Genomic DNA, 17436 nt, shown 5'->3' with positions numbered 1-17436 from the left:
GTAGGGATTCATGCCACTTTTCGGGGATACAAAGTTCGCCGGAAACGGACTTAGAACGAAGAAGTTATAGTACTTTGAAGTTGTTGGCAAAATTGGTCCCTGAATGGAAAACTTTGCATTTCAGCCCATGCATGCAAGGTGGCAGCCAAGTGAGTACGCCCAACATAAGCTGGGGTACGCCTAACGTAGGGGTGTAAAGTGGACGCGGGTGTTGTAGGCGTACGCCCAGCGTATGAGAAGTACGCCCAACGTACGCTCAGGTTTCTAAACCCTAATTTTAGGGCTATGACACTATAAAAGGAATAATATGCCTCATTTTTCAGCCTCAATTTCATCTTTAGACAGCCACCATAAAACCATAATCCTCCCATGAGTGTTCTTGGAGCTTTGGAGGCCATTAGAGAACATTATGGTGATGTGAATCCATTTTCCAAGCAAGTGAAGAGCAAAGCAAGGTGGTGGTTCAAAGGAGAAGCTGTATATCCGAGATTGTTGCTTCATTTCAGACATCTTGAGGTATAAAGTCTTAAACTTTCCCCTTAAATGCTTAAATCTATTATGTTGAGTGTTTGGACCTTTTTGGTCCCAAGGATGGAGCTTTATGGTTGAAATCCGATTCTTAGGCTTAGAGTTGCCACTCTCCGTGTTAAATGAGTCCCTAAGGCAGAAAGTTGCCATCTTGGAGATCTTAATGGGTTCATGCATGAGTTAAGACCATTTCCATGGAAGTAGATTATCATTTTTGGAGTTTGAGCTTATGTGGGTCATGCAAAGCCATTCAGTAAGCAACTTTACGGTTTAAGACGTTGAAGAGGGCTTGGATCTGTAATTGTAGCTTCTGGAGTAGAGTATTAAGCACTTAATGGAAAAGTGGCTTAACAGAGGAGTACGTTGGGCGTACATGCAGGTACGCACAACTTACACTCCATTCAGCCAGTATGCCTAGCGTATAGAAGAGTACGTCCCACATACTCATCAGTTATGGGTTTGGTGTGTTTTGGGCCTCGGGTTGGGCCAAGCAATGGACTTTGTGTTTTAGGGCCCTGTTGAGCCATCAGGTTTTGGGATTGATATTTATTTGTGGAGGCCATTATGGTTCTGAGCCCAATTTGGAAATTGGGGCATTAAAGGACTTATGGACATTATAATATCGGGCTTTTGTTTTGGGTTTGGGCCTTAGTTTTGGATCATACTGTGCCAGGGGTAGAATGGTCATTTTATCCTATGCATGGATTAGGGACTATGGTATGGGACCCAATTGCTAATTGGGTATATTGTTTAGTAATGACAGCTCGGTAAGCTGGTGGGGCAACATCTAAGGAATTCATGTGGGAAGCTTCTATAGTGCGAGGTGAGTTTTCTCACCATACCAATGGGTCTAAGGCACCAAGGTCGTACCATTTTATGATAGTTGGTGTACTTGTTGTGTTGAGGTGTGTGTGGCATATTTATGTAGTGATACGTGGTAGAGATAGCTTTTACAGCTAATGGTAGAGATAGTCTTTGTGGCTAATGGTAGAGACATCATTTGGGGCTAATGGTAGGGATATCCTTTGCGGCTAATAGTAGAGATAGCCTTTGCGGCTAATGGTAGAGATAGCCTTTATGGCTAAGGGTAGAGATAGCCTTTGTGGCTAATGGTAGAGATAGCTTTATAGCTAATTGATATGTGATATGTGGTAGATGTAGCTTTTATAGCTAATTGATCTGTATTATGTGGTAGAGGTTGCTTTTATAGCTAACTGATATGTGTTATGTAGTAGAGGTAGCTTTTATAGCTAATATGATATGTGGATTATGTGTGGGCTATGCTATGGGGGACTCACTAAGCTTTGCTTACGGTTTACAGTTTTGGTTTCAGGTTTCATCGGTTGGAAAAGAAGGGCTCGGAAGGATTGCACCACACACACCTATGAATTCCGCAATGAATGATTTTGGGATGAACTCTGATAAATGTTATACTTAATGATGATTTGAAATGTTTGAAATAATTGTATCAATGCTTGATTATATTAAAAATGCAATTTTTACCCTTGATTTTTGGGTCGTTACAGAAAGACTTTAAGCACACACTAAAACACAAAAAGAAAAGTTGTCTCTAGTACAACTTAGCAGTCACTTAAGAATGGAAGAGGGTCTTCAGGCTCAAGAAAGTGGCGAAGGAAAATAAAAGGAAGTTCTTGGATCTTTAGTGAACATGGTGGAAGATGAAAAACATCAGAAAAATAATAAAGGAAAAAGGAAGAAGAAAGATGACCATCATAAGGGTTCAAACAAGAAAGAAAAACTTGTGTGTTGGAATTGCAACAAACCTGATCACATGAAGCGAGATTGTCGTTTAAGGAAGAACAAAAATGGTGCAAGCACTTCTGGATAAGGATCTAGTGATCAAGTTCTAAAACCACAAGGTCAGAATTTTATTTCTAAAATTACTACTACTACTACTACTATTATATATATCATGTTACACTTATTCATGAATCATGTTATGTTTAAGATGATGATCATGCATAGTGGATAGACTCGGGGGCGACGAGTCATGTGTGTAAGATCGGTCTTGGTTCAAGGATTATGATGTAGTTAAAGATGAATCAGTGTTGTACATGGGAGACCATAATAAAGCACCTGTTGTGGGTCATGGTTGTGTGTCTTTATGTTTTAGTTCTAGAAAAAGTCTTCTTCTTAAGAATGTTATTCATGTTCCTAAGATTACAAGGAACTTGGTTTCTGGTGGTGTAATTAATAGAAGTGGATATAAATAAGTCTATGAATCTGATAAGTATGTATTATCTAAGTGTGGTACCTTCATTGGGTTTGGAAATTATTGTAATGGAATGTTTAGGCTGAATGTAAACAATAAAGTTGTCGATTCTATTTACATGGCTTGTTCTAGTATTGATGATTCTTCTTTATGGCATGCTCATTTAGGAAATGTACATTATAAAAGAAATCTTGAAATGTCTAAAAATGGATTAATACCATCATTTGCATGTTAACTAAGATAAATAGACAACCTTTTCCTATTGTTAAAAGGAACTCTGTTATGCTTGTATTAATTCATAGTGATTTATGTGATTTTCATTCAACTACATCCTTAGGAAATAAGAAATACATAGTTACTTTTATAGATGATTATTCTCGTTTTTGCTATGTATACTTGTTACGTACAGTCCAAGGATGAAGCCATTGATAAATTGGAAATTTATAAAAATGAAGTTGAATTGCAACAAAATGATTTAGTCAAAAGACTTCAAACTGATCACGGTGGAGAGTATTATGATCCTAGTTATTTTCAATCTATTGGAATTATACATGAAATAACTGCTCCATATACTCCTAAACAAAATGAGATTTTTGAAAGGAAAAATAGAGTTCTAAAGTAAATGCTGGACTCTATATTGTCTTACATAGGTTTGAATGATGGTTTTTGGAGAGAAGCTATGCTAACATCACATTATCTTTTAAATAAAGTTCTAAACAAAAGGAACAAGGTAACTCCCTATGAACTTTGGTACAAAAAGTTACCAAATTTAGAACATCTTAAAGTTTGTGGTTGTTGGGCTTTTGTGAGGCTGACTGAAACAAAAATGAAGACTTTGGGTGAAAGAGGTATTGATTGTATATTTATTGGATAATTCCAAGGGTTATATGTTTTATGTTCTATGACAGTTTATGCATTTAAAAGTCTGGTGCCAAGGAGAATCTGAAAGACATGGTGACAAGGACGTTGCCTATAGAGAAGCTCAATCTTTGCTTGGATTTGGTTGATGTTCACACGAGGTAAGCCCCTTCGGGGCTTGATTTCTGTAAGGGAGAGGAAGTTCTTATTTGAAATGGAGTTTAGAGGATGCTCAAGTCAAGGTGGAGACTATTAAATGTGACTCAAGCATTTGGAGCATTCTCATGGAGCATGCTCGTGGAGCATTTAGAGAACTTAGATCTCAATGGAGAACTTGAGGTTCATGGAGCAAGTGAAAGGAACACATCATATGAGATGGATTTGGATCATCTGGCAAAGGAACGAATCAAGTGGCAAAGGAACAGATCTTCCAAAAGGGGTTTGGAGCAACTTGGAGTGGCTTGGGGCAACTTGGAGCAACTTCGAGCACTTAGAGAAACATGAATCACTTGGAGCAACATGGATCACTTGGAGCAATTGTAGCAACAAGGAGCAACTTGGAGAACTTGGAGGAACACGGAGCAACATGGAACATCATGTTGCCCCATGTAGAAAGAAGTTGCACCAAATGATAGCATGATTTGCCATCATGTCTGAAGTTGCGCCAAGGTGATGTTAATCCATGAAGATGTTTAGCCATAAAGATGATGTTGCTCCATCGAGAAGGGAAGTTGCGCCATGGAGGAGATATTGCACCATCATGGACCATCTTGGTACATGATGCGCTATCTTGATTCCTTTGATGTGTCATGATGATCAACATGTGCTTAGAAGATGTTGATGCTCAAGAAATACACCATGTTGCGCCACCATGATGGATGTTGGACCATTAGTGTTTATGATGCACCACCTGTGCATCATGATGCTCCACTATGGTCAAGGTGGTCCATCATGTGCGTTGTTGATACACATGTGTTATATGACATGGAAGAATGTTCCAGAAGATGATGCATGGTGGAATATGATTGGTTGACTCCATTCATTGGCCTACGTGCTAATGGGCTTGACCCATTGGGGTTTTAGGTGTGTCCCTTAAGTATAAATAGGGATGCTTTCTAATTCATTTTGTGTCTTGTATCTTAAATCCTTAGTGAGTAGGATGAATCTCGGCTGGTTGTACTTGCAATCTCTATTTGAGAACTCTGTGAATAAAGAATACTCCCCTCCTACCCGTGGACGTAGCTCACCTTGAACGAACCACATAAATACTATATCTTTATCTGCTTTTAGTTTTACTTGTTATTCGCATTACTTCCTAACAAGGTTCATCAGAACATGGCAAGTAGCATCAGATTTGTTCTGAGTCGTGACAAGTGTCGTCTGATTTATAACATTAATAAAACTTCATTTATACTTTAGACTTGAAGTTTTGGATGAGTTCTAAATTCACAATTTTAAATCTCCTTTTAATAGTCAAAAATTTATTATTTCATGAATTTGTAGAACAAACTCATTTTATTGTATAAACTCAATTTTATTCATCTTATGATAAAAGTCATATCTTGATAAACCAAAACTTGGTGATGATACTTATGTTTTAAATCTCATTTGGCATGCATAAAACATAATATCAACATGTTGTGTTATGTTTGAAACACTAATATCATATTTTAAGTTTCGACGGAAAAATAATTACTAGTTTTATTATTTGTTGTTATAACATAAACCGATTTTAGTCTTTTTAATAAAAACTCCTTACTTATTATAAATACATGGAGTTTATATAATGTTAAAACACCTTTTAAACCATTTTAAATATTCTAAATTTGGCTATTTATAAGATTTACAATTGTAACATCCCAAAAATCATAGGGTAAAAATTTCATTTTTAATATAATCAAAAAACTCATGTATCTTTTATTCAAACATTTAAATGCATTTAAAAATAAAACAATTATCAGAGTTCATTCCCAAAATCACGTATTGCGGAAAACACGGGTGTATGCGCTGAGATCAAGTCAGGTCCTTCCCTTTCGAACTGGAAGTACCTGAAACCATAAACCACAAACTGTAAGCATAAAGCTTAGTGAGTTCCCCAAAATACCACATACCACACATACAATAAACATATAACGGGCCCTGCCCAACATCGGACCAAGTCTGGCATAGGGCCCCGCCCGACATCGAGCCCCGCCCGGTAAGCATATAAACACAAAACACATGCAAGATTCACAAAGACATCTAGCATACTGACATAACATAAACATGGGCTGACATTGGTGCCTTCGACCTACTAAAACCAGTGAGGAAAACTATCCTCGAATGTTAAGGCTCACTGAAAGAAATCCTTAGTTGCTGCCCTGAAGACTCCCCGAGCTATCAGAACAAAATAACACCCAATTAGCATTTGGGTTCCAATCCATGGTCCATAATCCATAATTGGGGTAAAATGACCATTTTACCCATGGACCAACTTGAACCAAAACTGTGGCCGAAATCTACAAACCAAAAGGCCCAAAAACCAAAAGATCCACAAAAGCCCACTTATGGCCCAATTTTCCAAATTGGGTCCAACCCTTATATGGGCCTTATCCTGAAGCCCAATAATTTCTTTTGTCCAAAAAGTTGATCTCATATGGACCAAAAGGCCCAAAGAAACAAGTCCAAAGATGCGAAGCCAAAAAACACAACAAGGCCAAAGCCCAGCTGAACGTTGTATGCGGGGCGTACGCTTAGTATGCTGAGCGTACTCGATGAATCCATATTGCAACCAAGAACTAGGTACATTGGGCGTACGTTCAGTTACACGGGGCATAACCTATCTTAATCCAAAACTTATTTTCTGGCTTAACCACTTAAGCACTTTGCACCCAAACTTCAGAGAACCTTAAAATAAAGCTCTTAATGCATATAGTCGGCACCTTTATGCAATTGCATGACTTAATGGGACCTAGAAACCATCTTAATCCATTAGGACCCTCTCTGAACCAACTAGAACATGCATGGACCAAAAGCAAGGATCAAGATACCATTTTTATGAACTTATAAACTCAGAAAGGGCAAGATCTAGCAATCTTAGCTCCTGGAGTGGCTCAAACTCACAAAGAGAACTAAAAACCAAAAAATAAGCACAAATTTAGCCTAAACCCATAAAGCATAATAAGAATCCAATATATGAACTTGATACCTTAAATAAGTTGGAAATGAAGCCAAGAATCTGGATCTATAAGTCTTCCTTGAACGATAAGCTAGCACCAAGCACCCTTCCCTTAAAATGAGCAAAAGAGCACCAAAATGCACACTTAGATCTATCAAACACTCAATGAGAGGTTAGGGTTTCCGAAATGAGGCTAGAAGTCAGTGGAGGTTGAGGAATGAAAGAGCCTTGAGCTTATAAGGATGTTTAAGTATTGCCCAAACCCTAAAAATTAGGGTTTAGCACTCTGCTCATTATGCTAGGCGTACCCCAGCTTACGTTGGGCATACTCACCCAAGCACGTATCACTTACCATGCACACATGGGACTGATTTGCAATTGTTTTCCATTAAGGGCCTTTTCTGCTAATATTTAAATTGCCCTAACTTCCTTACCCTAGGTCCATTTCCAACGAACCTTATATCCACGGAAAGGTGGCAAGAAGCCCTACGCTTCTAGAAACTCACCATAGCCTTAAAACTTCTAGAACAAAAACCCAAAATTCATAAAGGACCGACTTATCAAATTATTATTATACTCTTGGGCTCTGAAAATACCATCGAACACTTGGATCACTTAAACCATAACACCCTTGTTCGAAAAGGGCCAAATCCTTTCTTCCCCAATGCCCTAAGCCTCATGAAAAATAATGATTGGGTCGCAGCCCCGAATAATGGCGCAAATCCAAAACCGAGTGTTACAACTCTCCCCTAATTAAATTAAATTTCTTCCTCAAAATCTCTCCTTACTAACACTCAGATCATACCAAACAACCCGAGGAATGCAACCGAAAATTCTGAGCATAAAACGACCTTCCTAAGACAACCATGATGGGTTTTGAGCATAACAACATTCCTATGTGTTCATGCAACCCTAATTGCTTTGGATCTAAGTTTTTCTCTATTTATACATACAAATAGAAGTTCCAAAGCAATAAACCTAATACTAGAATACAATTTTCGATTTCAATGTGAAAACTAGGGTGAGAACATTACCTTTCTTGTTATCTCGTAATAACAAGTATTCCACGGATGATATTGATGTGCACGGAAGTACCCACTAATTTTAATATTTATAACCTAACAAACTTAGACTAATTATGCACTTGTAGGCAGTGTACCTAATCAGATTACAGTATAGCTTAAGTAAGTCGGGTGTTGATCACATGGAACGGTGTTATTAATTAAGTTATTTACTACTAAATTAATCTAATTATTAACAAGCTAAAAAGGGGGTTTTATTTGATTTTGCAAGATCAGACTAACTTAACTCAAATTCAATCAATAATTAAAAACACTCTTATCTAGTTCGAATCCACTTCGTCCTTATGGCTAGCTTATAATTATGGATTATTAAGTTGGTTATTATTATATTAGTAATTTAGGTCTAAATTTACCAATAGTTAATTAATTCATGTAAAACTATGTATGGTCACACACAATTAAACACATAACCAATTATGTTTATGAATATGCTATGTAAGATTTATCATGCAAACACAATTATGGTCATAATCTATGTTCTCTAGCACAGCAAAGTTAATTACTTCAATTACTAACTAAGATTTTGATTGATCCTAGCTCTAGCAATTCAATGTTCACTAAATTACTAGGTTATCAAGTTCATGCACTTAATGGTCACTAAGCTACATATAACATGAATTTAAGAAACTAAAGCAATAACCTAAGCATGCTAGGTATCAATAAATCAAACACAAGCAATTCACTAACTAAATAAATCTATATAAAATTATGCTATTCATAAGTTTGAAGCTTCATCTAGCTAGATAAAAGTAGCTAGATTCAGCTGCTCATAGTAGCAACTAACATATAAACACAACTAAAATAAGTAAACATGTTCAAAAGTATAAAACAAATAAACAAATTATGAACGTTTACTCTTTTGGTGTTGAAAACCCTTTTTCAGGACCTTTCTTCTGCTGTAAATCGCCTCCTGGAAACTCTTCCTTCAGCCAAAAGTCTCCCAAATCGTAATGGGCAAAGGTATTTATAATATCTTCCAATTTACCGTTCACGTCGTGAGAATTTAAGTCTCACATCGTGAACTCGAGGTAATCGTGATCAGCAAGGATTCCTTCACCCGGATGCTTATCTTCTAACTCTCTCAACTCACGTCGTGAACCATCAACTGTTCACGTCGTGAGTACGTCTTTTGGGTGTTTTTTCATTCTTCTTTTCTTCAAGTCCCTCAAAGTTCCAAGCATTGTCACTTATGGTCCCTTTCTTCTAAAATGCTTTATTTTGGCTGCATATAACATTTTATCCTCATAAGTACCATAATTCTACGCAAACAACCAAAATATTAAATAAAATGTACATCAATATTGCCTAAAACTATGTATAAACATGACAATATCGGACATTAACTCTTGAAAGCTTTAGTGCCTCATGTGTTACACCTCTAATGGAATCACAAACACCAAAAGGATAGGATGAGTGAAAGAGGGGCAGAAAACCGGCTAGGGTTTTTCCTTGTGAAGCAGTGGCCGATTTCAAGAGGTCTAGGGGTCTTTATATAGTTGTGGCTACTAGATTTTCCAGGTGAAACCCTAATTCCTTGCTTAGGCTCCAAGCAACCCATGGACATCCTTCTAGAAGGCCTTAGACGATTTCTATATGGCCTCCCTATAGAAAATCGTCCACCCCAGGGAGTCCATCAGCCTAGTTTTGCAACTATCAATGATTTGCAAACTAGCCACCTTACTTTTAAGCAGTTCCTTTAATCTCAAAATTAATACCAAATTAATTTCTGATTAAATACTAATTAAATAATATGATTTCTAATCAATATATTATTCTTATAATATATTAATAAATCATTAAATAACCTCTCTCTCCAAAAGTCATCCTGTCAAGTTGCTATGGTGAAGGTAACCCAAAAGGACCATGCTACTATTAGATTAAGTACATACCAATTATAGTTATGGGCTTAGACACCCAATCCAACAGTCTCCCACTTGGATAAGTCTAATAACTATAATTGCAAATATAACTTCAGAATCTGATTAGCAGTCGTAGCTTTCAAAAGCTGTTGTCGAACTCTGACCTAGTTAATGACGCATCCTTTAGATAATGGATTATATAATCCTACGTTCTGCAAGATATCGTGTGGACAAAGACATGGAATAGAATCATTGTCAATGTCCAACAGTTTGTTTCCTGATTTCTGATTTGTCTGACAACGAACTTAATTGAACACATCAATTCAGTCCTGACCAGGCCTGACATATAAGTCAACACAAAATCATTGAGGGGCCCAAGATGTCGCTTTTCCCATTAGGAAAAAAGGATCAAATAAAATTTGACTTATATGCTTCTACTATTTACTCATCAAATCGTACACAATAATACTTTTTATAACATCAAGTTACTGATGTGTTTACGCATTATCAATGCACAACCAACTTGTAAACAAGAACTCATATATCTCGGTTTAAAGATTATACGATATTATCGTCTCACAATTACTCGTGATAAATTCCACGAAGTAATTTAAATGAGTGTGGGTTTAATCCAATACTCAAATCCTATTTCAGGAGTACTCATGAGCGTTGTAGCAAACCTTTGCTATGTCTAACCACTTAGACAATCTACAAGCAAATTCATGACAGTCTTCATTTATTACTTACTTCTAAAGTATGATAAATTGTGGATAATTTTGAATAATCATAGCATTCAGGAAGTAAAACATGCAAAAGTGAAACAATAGTAAATAATTGACACAAGATAGTAAACTTTACTCATAAATAAATCTCCATTACTTAATCATCAAATATCATATACATTTATCTATTACAAGTTTCTAAAATATCTATCTAATCACAAAAACTAATATCATCCTTCAGACGAATGCTCCTCGCATGCTGAACGTGCTTGATACCACTTAGACCCTTTGTGAGGGGCTCTGCAAGATTCTCTTCTGACGATACCCTCTTGACCACGAGGAGTCCTTCTTCTACACGATGTCTGATGAAGTGATATTTTCTATCGATATGTATGGATCTTCCATGATTCCTTGGTTCCTTGGTTAAGGCAACCTCTCCTTCATCATCGCAGAAAATTTCCGTGGGATCCTTTATGGTTGGCACAACCCCAAGGTCTCTAATGAAGTTCTTCAACCATATAGCCTCCTTTGACGCTTCACTTACTGCTATGTACTTGGATCCGCACGTTGAATCAGCCACACTCTCCTGCTTGGAACTTTTCCAAGCAACTACTCCTCCATTTAGGGTAAATACCTAGGCCGGCTGAGAGCGAAAGTTGTCTCTGCCGATCTGAAAGTTGGCGTCACTATACCATGTCACTCTAAAGTCATCACTACCACCAAGTACAAGGACCCAGTCCTTATTCCTTCGTAGATACTTAAGAATGTACTTGACTACTATCCAATGAGCTCTACTCGGGTTCCCTTGATATCGTCTTACGATGCTCAACGCAAAAGCCACATCAGGGAGAGTACATGTCATAGCGTACATGATTGAGCCAAAGGCGGAAGCATATAGCACTCAACTCATTTCCACTATCTCGACATCGCTACTCGGACTCTGAGTCTTACTCAGCTTGATATTGCTCTGGATTGGTAATTCCTTTTTCTTGGAATTCTCCATGCTAAAACACTTCTGCACCTTGTCCAAGTAAGTTCTTTGACTAAGTCCAATTAGTCTCTTACTCCTATTTCTCAAGAACCTTTTCCCTAGAATATAAGCAGCTTCCCCTAGATCCTTCATAGCGAAACACTTTCCAAGCTAGGACTTAACCTCCAGCAAGGTTGGAACGTCGTTTCCTATGAGTTGTATGTTATCAACATACAATACCAGAAAGCTAAATATACTCCCACTAGCTTTGACATACACACAAGAATCATCCTCATTGCTGGAGAAACCAAAATCTTTGACTTTCTTATCAATGAAAAGATTCCATCTGTGAGAAACTTGCTTCAATCCATAAATGGATTTCTCAAGCTTACACACTCTATTGGGGTATTTAGCATCCACAAAACGTTCTGGCTGACACATGTAAACATCTTCAGCCAGCTTCCCATTAAGGAAAGCTGTTTTAACATCCATCTTCCAAATTTCATAATCATGAAACGTAGAGATGGATAACATAACCCTAATAGATTTGATCTTGGGCACTAGTAAGAAAGTCTAACCATAATCAACCCCCAGTGTTTGAGTAAAGCCCTTCATAACCAACCGTGCCTTGAACGTGTGCACCTTTCCATCTATGTTGGTCTTCTTCTTGAAGATCCATTTTCACCCAACTGTCTTTCGACCTGGTATATTTTCAACTAAGTTCCAAACTTGATTGTCATACATGGAATGGATCTCGCTGTCCATTGCCTCTTTCCATTTTGTAGACTCAGGGCCCGCCATGGCTTCCTTGAAGCTAGAAGGCTCATCCAAATTTATTTGTGTAGTATCACTGATAAACGTATCACCATCCGTAGTAATATGAAAACCAAAGAACTCTGGTGCCCTTCTAACTCAAGTGGAAGGCCTAAGAGGTAATGACTCGTCAATCGGTTCAACATGAATCTTTTACTTAGGTTGAGTGCTAGTGTTAGAGGTTCCTTCACCACTTGATTCTTGAATTTCTTCAAGATTATTTGTCCTACCATTGTCCTCTTGGCATATGAGTTCCCTCTCGTGGAAAATCCCATACTCGCTACAAAGACCACATTATTACTAGGTCTATAGAAAAGATATCCAAAGGATTTCTTTGGGTAACCAATGAAAATACACCTCTCACTTCGAGGTTCAAGCTTGTCGTGAGTCTCTTGTCTTACGAAAGTTTCACAACCTCAAACCTTGATATGTGACAACGAGGGAACCTTCCCTCTCCACATATCATGAGGTGTTTTGGCAACCTTCTTAGTTGAGACTAGATTAAGGATATGGGCGGCAGTCTCTAAGGCATACCCCCAAAATGAGATTGGTAGCAAAGCTTGACTCATCATGGAACGAACCATGTCTAACAAGGTTTGATTTCGCCTCTCAGCCACACCATTGAGCTGTGGTGTCCTAAGTGGCGTCAATTGTGAAACAATTCCACATTCCTTAAGATATTCATGGAACTCGATACTAAGATACTCACCACCCCTATCGGATCTGAGCATCTTTATCTTCCTGCCCAATTGATTCTCCATTTCTTGTTTAAACTCTTTGAACTTTTCAAAAGTTTATGACTTATGCTTGATTAAGTAGATATATCGATATCTGCTATAATCATCGGTAAAAGTTACATAGAAGCGGTTAGCATCCCATGTGGTGGATCTAAAGGGCCCACATACATCTATGTGTATGAGGTCCAAAATCCCTCACCTCTTTCACAAGTACCTGTGAAAGGTGATTTACTCATCTTTCCAAGAAAACAAGACTCGCACGTGTTATCCGAACTAAGGTCAAAAGACTCCAAAACTCCATCCTTTTGGAGTTAGGCTATGCGCTTCTTGTTGACATGTCCAAGACGACAATGCCACAAGCATGCCTTGTCTAAAACATTAGACGAATCAATATACAAAATATTATATCCTAAGTTATCTACAACCATCATAGTTTCATATACACCATTACAAGGAAATGCTTCAGAATAATAAATACCATTATAATAAGCATTTATAGAACCACTTTCATTATTAAATAAATATCTAAACTCTTGTTTTTACAAAACATGAAAAGAAATAATATTCCTCGTCATTTCAGACGAGTAGAAACAATAATTCAAATCTAACCCTAACCCACTACTAAGAACTAAAGAGTAAACTCTGGTCTTAGTAACAGACGATGATTTCCTATTTCCCATTATCAGGTTTATATATCTTCCCATGCTCCACATCCCTACTTCTTCTTAGCCCCTGCAAATCAGAACAAATGTGAAAACCAGATCCTGTATCAAGGACCCGAGAACTTGCATGTGATGAGTTATTAGATAGAATAGTATAAATACCTGTGATGGTGGGCTTTATCTTCCCATCGTTGATGTCCTGCAAGTATTTCAGACAACTTCTCTTCCAATGCCCCTTATCTTGGCACTAGAAATACGTTGCATCTTTTGGATCGGAGGATGGAGGGACAAAATCGGTTTTTGCTTTGGATCCACCAGAAGAAGATCCATTGTGAGACTTTATTCTTAGAGGGACTTTTCCTCTTCTTTCCTTGTCTTGTACAATTTCCAGGACAGAAGCAGCAACAACAATATGAGGAGTGGATTCAACAACTTTTCCTTTCAATCTACTTTCAGCAGTTTTGAGTAGACGTTGAAGTTTTCTCAATGTGACTTCCTTATTGCTCAAATGATAAGTCATTTTGAACTGATCATACCAGAGAGGCAATGATTTCAAGACTATATCTATAGCCAGCTCTTCATCAAAGTTGACATTCAACTTGAGCAAACGATCCACATACCTCTGCATTCTTTGTAGGTGGTTCGTGATGGACACTCCATCCTTCATCTTGGTCGCGATGAATGACCGGACTATCTCATACCTCTATTGACATGCTCTTTGATGGTACTTTTCATCAAGTCCTTTCACATCTCGTAAGGCCAATAGTCCTCGTAGAACCGTTGCAGCTCAGGAGTCTTGGTGGCTACTATAATACAGGACACCTTAGTAGCATCCTTGTAGTGAACCCCATACTCAGCTATTTCTTCAGGAGTAGCTTTGGACTCATCAATCTCGTTCAATGGTTTATTGAGGACATATTCTTTTTCCTCGTAGCGCAAGGCCATTCGAATGTTTCAGATCCAATCATTGAAATTGGAACCATTGAACGTAATCCTCGCACAAATGTTCAAGAGCGAGAAAGAGTTGTTGGAGTTGTTGTTGGTGGAACCAGAAGCGTTGTTTGAGGTAGACATCTGCAAAAGAAGAAGGACAAAGGTTGATTAGATAAGGAATCCTTAATATAACACCCAATTGAAATATTAAGGCTAAGACCCAACACAATAATTCACAATTCGGAAGAGGGATGTCGTAATCCAGTTGTAAATTATTTGAAGGTAGGTAAATGACGATTTACCAATTCCACCACGAAAAACGAAATTAAGAGAGTTAGATTTTAAATGAAATGAAATTCCTAGATTCTTTTGAGATTCATTGAACTTTTTAATGGCATGTTTAATCTCGATTATGCCCTTCATGTTTGTGACTGGGATATTGAGGATCACAAACAAGATGTAAATAACCATGAAAATTAGCTTGGTACTCTCGATGTCATTTACCACCTAATCAATGTGTCGGTTAACCACACACACTCCATTGATCTATGATAATTTTTGAGCTACCCATTGCCACCCTTGTTAGTCCAAGTTAGTGTGCCAGTTATTGACACACGCTCCACCAACGACTTGACAAGGTTCAATGCGTAATTTCATGGATTAACATCAAATTCACATTTTCCTAAAGTAACTAAGATTGGGAATTTATAAAGAAATTTAGTTACTTTATATTTGTCATTATACTTATTAATGAGAGAATTAGTGTCCTATCCTACCCGTTCGGCTAACGACCCTCCACTAGTCAAGAGTGCGGTGGGTAAGAATGGATACCCAATGACGGTCATTTTATAGGCTACTTCCTTAAACACCCCTTATAGACCAGCTTCGTGAATGAGGCCTACTAACGGTAAGACTGACTCATCTTATACACACACATGCACACACACACACACACATATATATATATATATATATATATATATATATGTATATTAATCTTTTAATATATTATAACAGTATACGGGTAGTATTTTAAACTTTTAAAATAGTAGGGTTTTAGAATTTAATATTTCAAAATTAAACTTTTACTTAAATTTTAAATTCCAAAACTTAAAGGGTGCAATTTGAAACATTTCAAAATAACTAGATCAAATTTTAAATAATTAATTAATCAAATATTTAAGGCATTATCTTAAAATTTGGCCAAATCTATCCATTTTGATAAGGAAATCAGATTACCATTCAACAATACCAACTTATGGTGATAAAAACGATTTATGGTAATTATCCTAATCCAAAATAGATCAAAAATTCGGAAAATCAACTAACAAGCGAGCCAAATCGTCGAGTCAGGGCAGGGACTCCGCGAGTTCATCTAACTCGTCTAGTTCCTCATGGAACTCGTCGAGTTCATCAGGCAGAAAATGATTTTTGTTATGCATTGAATTTGGATAATTCACTATTTCAAAAAATATAACAGAAAAACATCGTAGGCACTGATACCACTGATGAGTTTTGAGCATAACAACATTCCTATGTGTTCATGCAACCATAATTACTTTGGATGTAAGCTTTTCTCTAGTTATACATGCAAATAGAAGTTCCAAAGCAATAACCCTAATACTAGCATACACTTTTTGAAATCAATATGAAAACTAGGTTTAGAACATTACCTTTTTTGCTATCTCGTAATAACAAGTATACCACAGATAATCTTGACTCTTGAAAGCTTTAGTTCCTTATGTGTTGCACCTCTAATGGAATCACAAACACCAAAAGCAAACGAGGAGTGAGAGGGGGGAAGAAAATCGGCTACGGTTTCTCCTTGTGAAAAAGTGGCCGATTTCAAGAGGTCTAGGGGTCTTTATATAGCAGTGGTTGTTAGGGTTTCCAGGTGAAACCCTAATTCCTTGCTTAGGCTCCAAGCAGCCCACATAAATCCTTCTAAAAGGCCTTGGATGATTTCTATAGGGCCTCCCTATAAAAAATCTTCCACCCCATTCCAAGGGAGTCCATCAGCCCAGTTTGCAACTATCAATGATTTGCAAAACCAGTCCCCTTACTTTTAATCAGTTCTTTTAATCCCAAAAGTAATACAAAATTAATTTTTAATTAAATACTAATTAAATAATATGATTTCTAATTAATATATTATTCTTATAATATATTAATAAATCATTAAATAACTTCTCTCTCAAAAAGTCATCCTGTCAAGTTGTTATGGTGAATGCAACTCAAAAGGACCATGCTACTATCAGATCAAGTAAATACCAATTATAGTTATGGGCTTAGAAACCTAATCCAACAAACCGAACCCAAATTAAAACTTTCAACCCGAAGAAGAACAAACCCTTAGCCCCTGCAGAATACCACTTCTACCATTCCGTAATTATTTAATCCAAACTGAAAGTGACTTAGCATTTACCGAACAACAAGCTACTCCACACACACGAATCCTAAATCACTAATACTGCCCGAAACATCCCGTTGCCTCCTAGTTGCTCTCCAAAATCAAGTGAGACCTCCTTGGTCCCAACTTGTCTGCCAAATAACTGAGATACCGGATTCTTGCTCGGTTGCTCGACCAAAAGACACCAACACAGTCACCCCAAAAGGAACTTCTGAAAGAAAGCCTCAACTGGAAATACCTACCCGAACCATCTCTTCACCAAACCCAATGCTAAACTGAACGCTATGAGACCAACTGTAGTCTTAGATCATTCTCGGTCTCCCATTACCTAGCATTTCCTAATTCCAAACATGTTGTGGCCCTCCCACAACCTTGTGAACAGACCCACCCTGACCTAAACCATATGAAGAAATCCGTGAGCAAATTGTAGATTTGCCACAATCTCATCGTTGTACGTGGATCGATGAATGCT

This window comes from Lactuca sativa, chromosome 3, assembly GCF_002870075.4.
Source record: "Lactuca sativa cultivar Salinas chromosome 3, Lsat_Salinas_v11, whole genome shotgun sequence".
Taxonomy (NCBI): Eukaryota; Viridiplantae; Streptophyta; class Magnoliopsida; order Asterales; family Asteraceae; genus Lactuca; species Lactuca sativa.
This window is presented reverse-complemented; position numbering follows the sequence as displayed.